This window comes from Pinus tabuliformis, chromosome 8 (assembly GCF_031772625.1).
Source record: "Pinus tabuliformis cultivar Carrire ecotype Pingquan chromosome 8, CPIR1, whole genome shotgun sequence".
Taxonomy (NCBI): domain Eukaryota; kingdom Viridiplantae; phylum Streptophyta; class Pinopsida; order Pinales; family Pinaceae; genus Pinus; species Pinus tabuliformis.
Window position 1 is genome coordinate 805,186,497 of NC_142294.1, and position 13,448 is coordinate 805,199,944.

At 35.7% G+C, this 13,448-nt stretch overlaps 1 pseudogene; it reads right to left on the bottom strand.

Moving 5' to 3' along the window:
• Positions 1-9,291, bottom strand: part of LOC149238035 (actin-depolymerizing factor-like) — a 65,166-nt pseudogene extending 55,875 nt beyond the window's left edge.
• Between the last annotated feature and the right edge of the window lie 4,157 nt (positions 9,292-13,448).

The window sequence follows — 13,448 nt, forward strand, 5'->3', positions numbered from 1 at the left end:
ATAGATCATAAAATCTCCAAGTGGAACCAAGAACTATCAGTGAAATGACACTAATCAAAATCCCAAAATCTGACTCACTCTCCTGCAAACATCTATATATGGATCCCTCATCCTAGAGATCCAGAGGCTAGAATTTTGTAATTTGAAATAAAGTGTTGTTGGTTTCTCTTTGAGACATTGTATTGTTGGGTGATCTTGCTTTTTATGAGGTGAAGAGGGCTTTCATGCTAGGAGGATGACGCTGGATTAGATAGCTTGGTTGTAATCCTCTCTTCTACTACTTCTATCAGTAAAGCTATTTGAGTTTTCCTCCATATACTTGTATATCTCTGAATCTTGTATTTATATATGCATTTGATATGGTTAATGTACATATGATCCTATATTGTTTATGGTTATAGATCTCTATGCTTTGATGGTATTTTGTTGCTTTGACTCTACAGGTGTTCTTTGAAGCATGACAAGTGAGAAAGGAGTGGTGAAAGCTCTATCAAGGGAGAGAGGAAACAAGAAAGGAGACTAGCGAAATACTAAGGTTGGTACTCTCTGCTTCTCTCTCATCTATCTCTCATAAAGGAAAACACAAGTAACTTTGGTTTGTTTGTTTCTAAGATAGCTACCCATCTTAGTGGGACTAGTAGCTCTTAATGGACACTAGTTTTCCCGATAACAAGAAGATCAAGGAAGCTCCATTTTATTTATCTTTAATCGCAATTTGAAATTACAAGTTCTACATTCCAAGAAGTTCTAAAATCTCCATTACAATGATTCCAAATTCTAACTTCTCATTACAAACTTATAAGATCCTAAGGTACTAAAATCTAACTTCTCAATTCTAAATTCTAAATTTCAAAGTTACAAATGAAGGATATAACACTCCTATTTATACAACAAGATGAGATAACAAACACATAATGATGGTCCACTATTCCCTCTTCAAATCCACATATCTCTCAACCAATGGTGACACATAACCCTATCCTCCATGATCTTCTCCATGAGGTCCATGATCTCCTCAAATTTGAATTTAAACATAGAGTGTCACATAAGGGTGCCTTAGAAGCTTCTTTTGTACCTACACATGTCAACAAATTCATTATAATTGTTAGGTATAAGTATATGGATATTATTTTCTAAAGTTTAACCACAAATTTTCTTAAAAATACTAAGAATTAATAATGTTTTGGAAAACACAATGGTAACCCATTTAATGTGGTAGTGAAGCTAATGTGATGACATGGTGGTGGAATATAGGTGAGAAAATGTGTGAATGGAGAGAAAGTGAATGTTGAATGGAGTGAGAGTAGATGAATTTTAAGGATAATTCTTAGGCCCAACATAACCCCAAACTGATGGTATTGCATGTCCTCATGCAATCTATTCCATTATTTTTTATACTTGAGCTTTGGCTTAAACTTTGCATGATATTATTTACTTAAGTTTTGTCAGGCCAGGGTAACTCCAGCAATTGAACGAGAGAAAACACTGATTGATATATTATTCATTAGCTAGCACTTTATTTATACAAATACAAAACGGATCAGTTCATCTTCTAGATGACTGTCCGACTTCACCTCATCCGTTTCGGATTAGGTGTCAACATTCCCCCCCTTAATCTGAAGGGATGTTGGTGAGTCCAAGCATCATTCTGAATCTTTCAAGCTTTTCTCTTCCAAGCGCTTTGGTGAAGATGTCTGCAATTTGCTCGTTTGTGGAACAATGACGGAGATGGATTGTTTTGGCCTCAACATGATGTCGGATCAGATGATATTTAGTATTGATGTGCTTAGTACGATCATGGAACTTTGGGTTCTTGGCCAACTTTATTGCAGATGTGTTATCAATCATGAGTGGAGTTGATTGTATTTGTTTTACCTGCAAATCTTCAAGAATTTTCCTGAGCCACACAATTTCTTTCGTTGCTTCAGCTGCTGCCACGTATTCTGCTTCTGTTGTGGAATCTGCTGGTACTGATTGTTTGCGTGATCTCCAGGAGACAGCTCCTGATCCAAGACTCATAGCATATCTTGAAGTAGATACCCCAGTTTCTTTGTCTCCATCGAAGTCTGAATCAGAGTATCCAATCAAGTTGAAGTCGTCCACCTGTGTATACTTGATTCCAAGGTCTTGAGTTCCCTTCAAGTACCTTAGAACTCTTTTTGCAGCAGACCAATGTCCCTCACAAGGCCTTTGCATAAACCTGGAGAGGATTCCAACAGCAAATGAAATGTCTGGTCTGGTAGTAGTGAGGTAGATGAGACTTCCTACAAGCTGTCTATACTTTGTTGCATCCTCAAATTCCTTTCCTTCAGTAGATGTGAGCTTCAAGTTTTGTTCCATTGGAGTAGAAAGGGGATTGCACTCTGTCATGCCAAATCTGTATAACAAATCTCCAATGCATTTCTTTTGAGAAAGAAATATGGACTTTGGATGTTGGGTTACTTCAATGCCAAGATAGTAATGAACATAGCCCAAATCAGTCATTTCAAAAAAATTTCCTAATTCTTTCTTTATGGATGCAATATAGCTTTCATTGTTCCCTGTCATTAAAAGATCATCTACATATACCACAAGATATACAACTGTTTTGCCAACTTTCTTGACAAATAGAGTTGCATCATCAAGATCAAAATGATTGAAGTTGAGTTTCAGAAGATGCTCAGTTAGTTTTTCATACCAGGCTCGAGGTGCTTGTTTGAGGCCATACAAGGACTTCACAAGTTTGCATACTTTGTGTTCATGTCCTTTCACAGCAAATCCTTCAGGCTGGGACATAAAAACATTCTCTTTTAGATCTCCATTCAAGAATGCAATTTTTACATCCATTTGATGGACTTTCCAACCGTTCTGAGCAGCTAGTGCAAAGAGTGTCCGGATGGTGGCCCATTTTGCTGTGGGAGCAAAATTTTCCTCATAATCAACCCCTTCCTTCTGTGCAAAACCTTTTGCCACAAGCCTAGATTTTTGCTTGTCAAGTGAGCCATCAGCTTTGTACTTGTTCTTGTAGACCCACTTGCAGCCAATTGGTTTGGTTCCAAATGGAGGATCAACCAGCTTCCAAGTGCCATTCTTTATGAGGGCATCATACTCCTTCTGCATCGCTTCTTTCCATTCATCATGAGAAGCTGCTTCTTTGAAGGAAGTTGGTTCAAAATCTGTAGACAAGTTCAATTCACAATCATAAGTAACATCCATATCAACAGGTGAATTAGAGTTATCTACATCACCTCCATCTTGTCGGTTTGAATTTCTGGTTCCTGTTTTTCCAATTTCATCAGGATGAACACTTTCAAGTGTCTTTGTTAGCCACTTTGGAGGACCTTTCTGAGATGGTCCAGGTTGTTCTGTTGATTGAGTTGGGTCTGAATCAAGATTGAGTCTCCCAATTCTATCAATTACATCACTTAAAGCATCATCCGTTGTTGGAGTGTCATGCAGGGGAGGTTGTTCTTCAGAAGAAGATTCCACATGTTGATCTAGTATAGGAATCCCCCCTTCAAGATGTGGAATCTGATTATCAAACTCTTGAAATGATTTCGGTTTTGTGAATCTATCCAAGCGATCAAGTTGCCGCTCAACAACACTGTCAGATTTGGATGATTCAAGAAAAATGACATCTCTAGATAAAACAAACTTTTTATTTACTTCATCATAAAGGCGGTATGCTTTAGATGTGTTTGAATACCCCATGAAGATACACTTACGACTTCTAGCACCAAGTTTGTTTCTATGTACCTTTGGTATTAAAGCATAACAGGTGGAACCAAATATCCTGAGATGTTTTACCGAAGGAACATGTCCATACCACAATTCATAAGGAGTCTTGTTTCTTATAGCACTAGATGGACATCTATTCTTTATATATGCAGCACATAGAACAGCATCAGCCCAAAACATTGTCTTTACATTTTTGAAGAAAAGCATGGAACGTACCATATTAAAAATTGTTATGTTCATTCTTTCAGCTACACCATTCTGTTGAGGATTATAAGGCACAGTTGTTTGATGTTTAATCCCATGTTGGCGAAGATAGTGTTCAAATTCATTTGATGTATATTCTTTTCCATTATCAGTGCGAATAGACCCAATATGAGATTGTGCATCATTTTCAATCCACTTATGAAAATTCTTGAATGTTTGAAAAGCATCAGATTTGTTCTTCAATAAGTAAACCCAACACATTCTGGTGTAATCATCAATAAATGTCATGATATATTTATTTCCATTTGCAGAAGAAACAGGCATTGGACCACATAAATCTGAATGAATAAGTTCAAGCTTCCTATGTGCTCTTGAATGTGAATCATGAAAAGACTGTTTGTTGTGCTTTCCTAGAATGCAAGCATCACATTGTTTATGTTTTCTAGGAATTGTAGGCAAACCAGCAACACCATTTTTCTTCAACAAGCGGAGACTATCATAGTTTAAATGTCCAAATCTAGCATGCCATAATAAACTTGATGAAAGTGCACCTTCTTCATGATGAGAAATATATGAGAAATGTTGTGCATGAGCAGAGGTTCCTTGCAGTTTAAGGAGTCTTTCTTCTTCTATACCCCTCATGACAAGTGAGTGGTCAGATGCCTTTCTTACCTCAAGCTTGCCATCAAACATGTGAATGGAGTGACCTTGTTGGCGGATGTGGACCAGGGACAGCAAGTTTCTCTTCAGCTGTGGGAGATATAGAACATGATCCAGAAGAAAGTCTGGAAGACCAAGCAGTTTAAGCCTGATTGTGCCAAGCCCTGATGGATTGATTTTTGACTGATCTGCAAAGTATACTGCTCCATCAACATTGTTAGTGAAATCTTCAAAGAAATCTCTCCTATGAGTCATATGACAGGTTGCTCCTGAATCAAGCAACCAGTCATTTTTCGAAGAAGCAAGTGAAGCATTAAACAAATCTTCATTTACTCCAATGTTACATTGTGCCTCAATATAGTGAGCGGATTCAGATGCTTTACCTTTGTCTGTGTCATCAGTTTTACCTTTCTGCTGATTTCTTCTCTGCTCAACTTTGTCCCATGGTAGCTTGCATGTAGAAGCATCATGTGATCCATTTCGTCTGCCCCCCCTGCCTCTGAAGTATCTTCCTCTTCCTCTTCGTCCACCTCTTCCTCTTGTAGAATCTTGAGCAGGCTGCTTTTCTTTATGAGCAAGGAAAACAATCTCTTCAGAAGATTCAGGGACTGTTTTCTTTCCAAAGGCTTTCTCTCTTTCAGCAAACTTTTTCACAAGAGTGTCAAAGGTTATATCTTTAAGATTTCCATTTGCCTGTAAAGACTCAAGATAGTTAGAGTAGGTAGGATATAGTGCTTTGAGAAAGGCAATAAGAGAGATATCCAGCTCAACCTTAGTGGATTTAATGTCATGCACTATAGACTTTATTTCAGAAGCAAGAGTAAGAGGATCATTATTTTTCAGTTCAAGAGTGAAGAGTTTAATCATGAGCTGAACAACTTCAAGTGCAGAATGTGTATCATAGAGTTCTTTGAGATTTTGTAAAGCTTCAAAGGCAGTGGAATAGGATGAAATATGACGACTTACTTCCTCATTTACAGATGCTGCAATCAATGCAAAGGCTTTGCTGTTCTTGTTTTCCCAAATGGCGAGTTCTTTGTCTGATGTGGGCTGCACAGGGTCTCTGTCTTCTTCTCCGACACACACACCTTTCCACAGCTCATTGTAGATGAGGGTGTGTTTCACCATCCGAGACCATTCAGGATAGTTCTCCTTGCCAGTGAGAACTATTCCGACCATTGAAATGATTGAATGCATTCTGTAAAAAAAAATTATCTCTGCCAAAAACTTCTGTTGATAGAAAACTTCTGCTGGGAAAAAAAATTCTTATGTCACAGCAAGACTTCTGCTGGAAAAAAAATCTTATGTAATAGCCTTATGCATTTATTTTTCTTCTAACATTCCATAGCATATATATATTACTGCTCACATATATATATCATTGTTCAAAAATCAAAGGGCGCTCAATACACTGTTCACTGCTCACATATATCACTGTTTAAAAATCAAAGGGCACTCACATAGTGTTCACTGCTCACATATATCACTATATCACTGTTTAACAAAAAATGAGGGTGCTCACTGCTTACATATATCAAACAAAAAATGGCGCTCATATATATATATCACTGCTCAAAAGAAGAGGGTGCTCAGCATATACCATTGTTTTGAAAAAAGGGCGCACATATATATCACAGTTTTTGATGTTAAAAAACTATTCAACGCATAACTCCTCATTACTCTACGCAGCAACTTCAATGGTTATAGCAATGGTAACTCCTCATTACTCTACGCAGCAACTTCAATGTATGCCTTATTGATCTCACTGCTTAATCAAAGAATGAGGGCGCTCACTGCCTTTTTTTTATATATCAATATATATCACAATATATACGCAGCCAGCATTAATCAATATATATATCACAATATATACGCACCAACATTTAATATATACGCAGAGTGAACATTCAATATATATCAATGTAGTCACACCATTACAAACAGACGCAGATCATGAAGGCACATGGAGGCATCAAAACACAGTCATGCAGTGGTCATTAAAATACGCAGCCAGCGCAGTCTTCAGCTCAGTCTTACAAAAAAAACGCAGCTCCAGATTTCAGAAGGGCAATGACGCAGTCACCATACTTCAAACCACAGTTCTTTAAAAACGCAGTCTTTCATTAAAATACAGTCACAGCCTCAATACAACAACGCAGTCCACAGCACTTAGCATACCTCAGTTTCACCAACACGCAGTAATGAGAAGAGTCTAGCAGCGTCCTTCCAGGAAGTGTCAAGCGCCTTGCAGCTGGATTCAACGTACTGGCAGCAACGTACGTAATGGCAGAGGGCGCAGGTCAGGGAGCAGAGGTGTGTCAGATAAACGCTCAAGCCAGAGAGCGCAGAGGCAGAGGCAGCCAGCAGGAGTTACAGCTAATTTTAGGGACTGGGACCTGAGCTCTGATACCATGTCAGGCCAGGGTAACTCCAGCAATTGAACGAGAGAAAACACTGATTGATATATTATTCATTAGCTAGCACTTTATTTATACAAATACAAAACGGATCAGTTCATCTTCTAGATGACTGTCCGACTTCACCTCATCCGTTTCGGATTAGGTGTCAACAAGTTTTGCAAAGTGTTTTTGATGAATTGCAACTTGGTTGGTTCTTGTGTTTCAACCATATTTTGTTTGTTGCATTCAGTATTAATGTATGAACTTTTCATAATGATGATTTGATTTTTATTGCAAAGTATTTTGTTGGAATGCATCATGGTTGGTTCTTGTGTAACAACCATGATTTTGTTGCATCCAATTAGATTTTAAGTACTTTTTACAAAACCATTTATATGCTCATGTAATAGTGAATATATTTTGATGGTATATGGGTTTTAGAATGTGATATGTGAATGTGACAAAGTATGAATGTAAATTTAACCCCTCCCCCAAACTAATGGTTTTGGCAATTTTATGAAATGAGGACAGGAAGTTTTTTCCAAAAATTATCATTCTAGCTTTCAAGGAATTAAATAGTTAAAAGTTATAAAATATCATACCTCAACTTACCCTTTCAAAAATGGATGAGAGTTTTGCATGTGTGGCTGCAAAATTCTGATCATAGTCTTCTTTACTTGGTTGTGAAAATGGTGGATGAAGTCGAAAAAGTGAATCTTTTATTGTTGTTGCATCTGCTGCTAGATCTTCTGTTGAATGTTCAAAATCTGTTGTTGAATGCGGCTGGAAATGTATAAGGCTTAGAAGGTATATAAAATTTAGAATTAACACTTCTCCCCCAGCCTTATTTATTGACTTGTCCTCAAGTCATTTACATCAAAAACTGAAAAGTAATGAATGTAATTCTGCTTCCTTTATGACAAAATGATTGGTCTTCAAGTCTTCAACGCTCTTTGCCACAATCCTTGTCATGTGAATAAATGTTTCGGTGTTGAACATAACAAGAAATTGTTAACTTAGTGGCCACTGATGGATGCCATTAATCAACACGATGAACAAGGGACATTGATGTATTCCCTTTGTTTATCAGCATGATAGCTTACCCTTAAGGCATGCACCTTCAAGGTGTTTTTAAAAAAATATTTAGACTCAAGGCCTATGGACTCAATGGTGTATGGAAACAAGATTTTATTTGCAAGTGTGGGAAAAAGGAAACTGACAATGAATATGTAAAGTGGAACAAAAAGCTTATAGATGAGCTTTGTTGGTTTTATTGATGGGTTAGGATTGAAGAAAACATAATGAAGTGTATGTGGTTAATGGGAAATGGATAATGACTCTTGCTGGGATAAAGTGAATTATGACATGCAAAATCTCAAATATAGCAAATCTGCTCATTAATTCTCGAATTTCTGCTAAAATAGCTGAGTTTGACCAGCGTTGACCAACTACGTGTAGACTTCGAATTTTCTAATCTGTCATGCAACATGTCAAACCGTTAAGCTATTACAGGAAGTTGCAAGAACTTGTAATTTTCCGAAAATTTTGTTTTATGATCATGGACTTGTTCCTTAGAATTTTTCATGAAATTAGTCTTTTGAAGACCAATTGCCGACACAATTTAGTCTCTTTAATGATCAGTTGATCACCCAAAACCTACAAAAAAAAACTTGACATAAATAACATAAGTGTGTTCAAGAAGAAATGGTCATTCTCTTCCTGATTCTTACGCAAAAATTGTATGCCAAAATGAAATAGATTAAGGAAAATCAAAAGCCTAATTTTAGTCCATTTTTAATAAATACCCATCAAAAATAAATTACGTCAAAATCTATGTAATATATTTGAAAGAAGGTCAAAATCTATGTAGTATATTTGAAAGAAGATGTAGCAAGAAAACTGCCATAAAATATAACCATTTCATAACTAAAAAATATACATTGCTAAGAAATAAATTAATAAAACTTCCACTTAAATCGACGACTTAATAATTAAAATTCATTATGAAGAAATAAATTAATAAAACTTAACAGTAACGTTGGCATACTTACCAGGAAATGAAGAATATCTTGCTCTTTTGACAGTCGTCTTCGGTGACAAAATCGAAGTCATAGACCGCGTATCTACACTCTGTCTCGGGAAGAGAAGCCCTAAAGCTATCATACTTCTCACCAGGGCCACCAAGTTTATCTACCGTGACCTCATTTTCATTTTCGTCAATCTTGAATATTATGAAGCGATATATCTTCTTCCTCTTCAGATCAAAGAATGTTGACTTGCATTCGTCACCGACAGCCATCCCAGAACATGCACTCGCCTGCAAGTATTATGAAAGAAAACCTTCAAAGAAAGACCCTAACAGAATTTGTTTCACCAAAACAGTGGACCTTTAAGCTTTTAAAGGAAAATTAAAGCAAAGGCAGAATACTGACCATTTGAGGAAAGAAAACGCCGATTCCTGTAAATTAAAGTGACCGAGAACGTCTATCAAACTCCAAGATCCGCAGGAAGGAAGGATAATTAAAGATGTAGAATTCTTGCAGATCTCAGACCGCTGGATGCAACCCCTGGCTCTGACAACTCCAAGAGATTTATTAAAATTAAAGGAGCAACTTGCCTGTCGAAATACGTTCAAGAAAATCAATGAATGCCGCGTGCGTAGAGCAAGGTTGAATTGAATTTTTCGAATAATAAATGGGAACATGCTTTTAACTCAATTTATATTGAAACGCTTTAAATTGTTTGAGTCATTTGAATGCTAGAAAAGCCGGATTCAATCCTAAAGTCGGCAATCATTTCCCTTTAAATTGTTTGAAAAATAAAATCAAAAATATTTTCCTTTCGGTTTAATTGTTATTTGAAATTATTTAAAAATAAAAAATAAAAATGGTTTTTACTCAAAGATGCCAAAGCCTTTTCCTTATGTATCATCCATTTTTTTTCATACAAAGGCTAGGTATCATTCATGGTTTCTTCAGGTTTATTCCACTGTAAGAAGTTATATTTTGGTTATTGGAACTTCAATCTGTATGTAATTTTGATACTATCTTATTAATAATGGTTTTTTTTTAATCGAAAAAACAAAAAAAAAAACTGTATATACTATTCAATAAGCTTTTTAACATGATTTTGTATGGTTTAATTTAACATTGATTTGTTAAAATAGAAATTAAGTAGAAAATTGTATTAATAGTTTATTTTATTAAAATACAATATAAAATATTTTTTGAGATTCTTTTGGAATTAATTGCTCTGTAATTTTGATTCTATCTTATTAATAATGGTCTTTAAAAAAAAAAAAAAAACTAACTGTATATGCTAATCAATAAGCTTTTTAACATGATTTTGTATGGTTTAATTTAATATTGATTTGTTAAAATAGAAATTAAGTAGAAAATTGTATTAATAGTTTATTTTATTAAAATACAATATAAAATATTTTTTGAGATTCATTTGGAACTAATTGCTCAAAACATGTCTCAAAAACTTGATATGGATCACACAAGCCTAAATTCAATACCAATATAAAATAGTTTATTTGAATTTTTTTATTGATATTTAAAATAACAAAGTAAATATATATTTATTATTTCTTTTTAATGTTGTTGTGATTTTCTTTTATTTTTATATGTTTTTCCACTTTTATATATAGGGGATTTTCATTTTAGTTTCATTTTAGGCTATTAGTTTTATGTTATAGATGGCATTTATGTATAGTTGTTATATCTTTAGTCTTAACTCTATCAAGTATCTAGACATCAAATCTTTCCAGGTGCAAACTTCTCTTTAGATTGCAAAATTTAAATGAAGGTTTGCACCCTAAGAGATTTGTCCCTTTCAATGCTAAATAAATCTATGATTAAATAGAACTAAGTTGATTTAAAAACATTTATAGAATTATAATATATACCTATATGTTTGTATGTTATGTATGGTAAAATTTGATTCTATATTCTTGCATATTGGTTGTGTTTTTTCTCATACACAAAAATTTTGTAGACTGAATAGTGGAGTGGTGGATTTCTACATATTTGGTTGTTTCAAATAGTGGGTGCAAATACTTTGGCCGTGGATATATCAAAATCCAATAAATGAGGTTAGAGCCTACCAGCTAAAGTTGCAAGTTATGTTTATCATATTACATAATGGAATATTTTATATGTTGATACTTCATAAGATATTTTGAGTTATCTTGCATTAGGCATAGAAAAAGTTATTTTAATAACATTGACCATAATTTGTTATGCACATTCAAAAGGAGAATAATGACAAGGAATGAGAGCAATTTGAGTAAGCAATATCCACACTTGTTGTTAGAAAACTAACACAATTTTCTGCATTTTGAAAAGATGATGATTTCCACCTCAACCTTGCAAAGCATAGACAATTCATATGCCTTCTTCAGCAATATGTTTTTGTGTTTGTAGAAATCCATTCACTAATATATTATATTCTTGATTTGATTTATTTCAATCCTTCTACAACCCATTGTGTATTTATACCCGCTCTATAACCATTCCAATCACATCCACAAAATCCTAGGTTAACAAAACCCTAGTCATGTTAATGTTATTAGTTGTTAGGACGAATATGATCTACGGATTGCCAATTATTTTGACTCAGAAAGAGATATGAGGAAATCATTGTAGGTGATCAACCGTAATATCTCCAAACGCAAAAGTTCAGCCATGCTAAAATGACTTCATTTCACTTGGAGTGTATCCTCAATGTTTCTGAGAGGGACGACGGGGAATGCTTACAAATAAACAAGAAGAGTGGATGAGAAAACCCTCCTTGGAGGATGGAAATGAAGGAAAACCAACTTGTATTTTGTTTTCTCTAAAACCTCCTTTTTTTATTTTTTAATGTATTTTTATTTTTATGTTTCATTGTAATGTTATGTGACAATATCTCTCCAATACTATGGTGTTGCTAAAGTTCCTATTAGCAAAAAATGGTGTTGCACCTAAAAAATGATGAGAAGCCAAAAACTACAAGCCACTTTGAGGTGTAGACATCATTTTACAATGAACACAATGTATATGACAAGATAATATATCATAAGACTAAGTCTCCTTGGTATATATAAAAGACAAAGCATACACTTATAATGAAGGTGAGGCACTGGCCTCACATTTCAAGTTGGATTTCACATTGTTCGCATCCATGGTCTCATCCATGGTGGGAAGTGGTTGGTTTCTTGAGAGTGGAGCTTCTTTCCACATGACCGGTGACAAGAGTTTGTTTAGTACTTTGGAGGAGAAAGATCTCCAAATACTCAAAGTGATGGGTAATGGTGAAAAGTATAGTGTCTCAGGTGTAGGCACAGTTGTTTTTTAGAGGGAGCATGGAGCTTTCATTACCTTGACCGATGTCAAGTATGTACCAGGACCGAAGAGAAATTTGGTGTTGATCGCGATGCTGGAAGAAATAGGCTATGATGTAGTCTTCAGTAAGGGAAATGTTTTCCTTAGACACATCATCACTAGATAGGTGAAGCAGATTGGTTCCTAGGTCAAGAACTTGTATGCTCTTGAGGTTCAAGATGCATGCAAATCCTTGAGGAGCAAGGAAACTGATGGAGACTTGGTGGTTGAGAGGGGGAGTACATTACCTCTCAACATGCAGTGCCAGAAGAAGTCTCAGACGATTGTGGAGGAGCCACGATTGGTGAAGCAACTTCAGGAGGTTGTGGAGTAGCCCCAACTAGAGAAGTTGAGAGGAGATCAAGTAGATACATCTACTCATGCAGAGACCTCCAGTAGGGGGAAATTACAAGCCAAGTGGATAGAGGGATCACATGCATCCATACCTCTAGGTCGAAGGTGGGACGATGTGGAGTGACAGTCCCAAGAAGGCTGGAATAGGGGCAAGATCCTTGAGGTACCCAACCTCTTTGATTCAACTTTGCTACAGGCAAGGAAAATTTTAAGGATGGAAAATTTTCTTGAAGTTTAGAAACATTGGCGAATCTCACTAATCCCTAATATGCAAACTATAAAAATTGTAATGATATATTTGTAAAATTATTCAAATTTATAATGATTTTATATATAGTATCTATATAATGTTGGCGATTTTTAAGATAAAATAATTTTATATTCTAAAATTTGGGCGAATCATCTTTTATAAAAATTGGAAATTGGCGAATATTTTTATGGAACAATCATGGAAAATTAGCCCACTGGGCGAATATTAGCCCCTAAAATTTTCCATGGCTACAGGAGCCCCGACGAGGAGTAGCAGGACTGGCTGAGTGGGTAGAGACAGATGCGGATGGAGCGGCAAAGAGAGCTATAGTGCAGTTATCCCAAGATAGTGCAGAGCTAGCAAGTTGCAACAATGTGAGAGGCAGAGGAGTGTTGCACCAGTGCAGGATGGCACAGAGAAGCATGCAATGATGCGAGATGCATGGAGTGTTGTAGCAGCTCAAAGGTCAGAGAGGGAGCACTTCTTAGTAGCAGGTAG